Genomic DNA, 2,865 nt, shown 5'->3' on the forward strand with positions numbered 1-2,865 from the left:
CCAATTGAGAAAGGTAGATAATGGAATCTTAAGATACCTACAACTAGATATCTTAAGGTATAGCTAAAGACCTGAGCACATGGTGTGTGTGTGTGTGTGTGTGTGTGTGTGTGTGTGTGTGTGTGTAGTCAGGCCTACACATATCAAATCCAGTTTCCCCACATGTGCACAGATACTTCCGGTGATGAGTACATCTGAGTGGGACTTTCCTGCTTTGTTTCTCCTCTTAGAGTTTCACTGCTGTGAACAGACCATGACCAAGGCACCTCTTATAAGGACAACATTTAATTGGGGCTGACTTACAGGTCCATTGTCATCAAGGCAGGAATGTGGTAACATCTATGCTGGCATGGTGGAGGAGTAGCTGAGAGTTCTACAGCTTCATCTGAAATCTGCTAGCAGAATACTGACTTCCAGGCAGGTAAGATGAAGGTCTTAAAGCCCACACCAACAGTGACATACCTACTCCAACAATGCCACACATACTCTAACAGGGGCCTACCTTCTAAAAGTGCCATTCCCTGGACTGAGCATATACAAACCATCACACTTCCTATTTGGTGCCTTTGCTGCTTGATGCTACGTAGAGTTGTGTCTGTAGATGTGACAGACACACAGAGCTTCATGGGCAAATAAATCATCTTGGCCTCCCCTGCTTGTCAAATCCTCACATTTAGAATGAGGAGGTTGGTTTCATTGAAAACTTAGGTCATTGTGCAATGTAAAAATGATGATAATCATGTTGAATATGTCCCAGGCAGCCAATGGCTTTGAGAGTGGTTCTTATATAATTGGGCAGGGTTATAAGATGACAGATTAGGATGCTTACAACACCATTGACCTTTATTATTATCCATCAAGAGCCTGTGTGATAACCTTAACACTACTACAGACCAAAGCCAAGTATTTCTAGCATTGTGGTACTTGGTTCTCAGTGTCTTGCCTGGAAACAATAATCAAGCACACACAGAGAGAACTTGTTATAAGAACCTTTTCTGGATATAAAGGAAGAGAAAACTCAAGGACATTGCATGGCAAAAAAAGCAGTCTCCTTCAAGTTCTCAAGTCAGATGACAAACATATTATTCTTGTTCTTAGTGCTCAGTGACACCAGGGTCGGAAGATGTGACCCTGGTAACCAAAGGCCCCAGAAAGCCGTTCTCCAATAACACAGCCTGTGAGTCTACAATAGCAGGTCAAGCCTGATTTCACATCTGGGGATAAAGAGATCATGTACAGTACTTAGTGAAGTACTGTTCATGCTGACTTAGTGTCTGAGTCAGCAGGGCACAAGAGATCTTGGGCAAGATACGTGCTGGGTGAAATAGGTTCTCTACGTTGATCATTACTACCAGCAGCATGAGCAATCACAATTATTATGAATAAATATACATGATAAGAACAAAGAGTAATAAAGACTAATCTCCATTTGTCTTAATTTTGTTTTCATCTGTCTGCTCCTGCCATTACATAAATATCTAGACAGACATCTCCATTATCTAAAGTATAATAGATAAATAAATTAGACCAAGTCTAGCCATTTAGATCTAGAAGAAAAAAAATAAACAACTAGTCACTGAATCTCATAATGAATTAAACCACGTGATATTCACAAACAAATCTTTGTACAAAGAAACTGATTTATTTGGCTCTTGGTGTCCAATGAGGACAATAAAGAGGTAATAAAGTCTCCTGGGTGACCAAAATTCAGAACTTACCTCTACCCCTTCTCTCTACTCCATGGCTCTCGCATGATGATTTCTCTCGCCTGCGTTTTGGATAGCAGTGCTTTTATCCCCTCCAAATTATATAGAAATATCCTGGTCCTCCTTGACCAAGTAAGTGTTCCTGTTCTGGAGCCTCTTCAGTGCTTCCTTGGGGAGATTCTGCCTGGGTGTGTGTGCAGGGCCATCAGAAGAAGGGTGGTGAGCAGAGTGAACATCCTCATGGCCGTGTGTTTCCTAGGAGATAAAAAAAAAAAAATCTGGAACCCTGTTCATGTGTGTCTGTGTGTGTGTGTGTGTGTGTTTGTGTGTGTGTTTGTGTGTGTTTGTGTCTCTCTGTGTGCATATGTGTCTGCCTGCGTTCCTGTCTGTCTGTCTGTCTGTCTGTGTATATAGGTATATTTCTGAAGAGAAAGATAATAGAGAGGCCCTGTAGTTAGAAAGAATCTACATTGAAAAGGAGAAGGATATGTCCTCAAGGTTTTCTTGATATTTTTATTCCCACAGGACAGCTTCCCCCATGACAGGCCTTGGTCTATGTGTTTGGTGGCTGACTTTAGTATAAGCTGGTGAGGATGAGGAGGACACTACTTCTGCTTCCTGTTACCACTTGGATTTGTACTTAGATTTGAAATTTTTAATGTTAAAAAAAGAAGAAAAGAAACAGCACTGTCATGTATTATGTCTAAGGAACAATGCCTTTAAGTCTCTGAAGATGGATACTTATCTGATATCTGAAGTTGTTGATTCTCTTGTCAGACCTGGATCCTGATGATGTAGAGAGTCAATGCTTGTTGGCTACATTGACCTTATCAAACTATGGATGAAAAGAGCTCCAGTGACTCTAGGCACAGCATTGGTCTAAGAAGGACAAGTGTTTATTCTCTCTACTTGTATGAAAGTAGAAATGGCAATTAAGACAATCAGCACTAAAGTACAGAACCCAATCATTTCATGCATAATAAGAACTTTATCTCAGGTAAAACAGATTAAAGACCTGGATATAAGGCATGAAAACATAAAACTAGTAAACGAAAATTTAGAACTAGGTCTGGACTATGATGTCTTGCATGACACCAAATGTGCTGGGAACAAGGCAGGTGGTTAAGTGGGATTGTGGGATTGCACTGGGGTGGGCAGC

The 2,865-nt window shown here is 40.9% G+C and overlaps 1 pseudogene; it reads right to left on the reverse strand.

Moving 5' to 3' along the window:
• Positions 1-1,101: 1,101 nt before the first annotated feature.
• On the reverse strand, positions 1,102-1,948 carry LOC147002513 (neutrophil antibiotic peptide NP-2-like; annotated as a pseudogene).
• Positions 1,949-2,865: the final 917 nt, after the last annotated feature.

This window comes from Mus caroli, unplaced genomic scaffold (genome assembly GCF_978045245.1).
Source record: "Mus caroli unplaced genomic scaffold, Mus_caroli_1 scaffold_10, whole genome shotgun sequence".
Classification (NCBI taxonomy): Eukaryota; Metazoa; Chordata; class Mammalia; order Rodentia; family Muridae; genus Mus; species Mus caroli.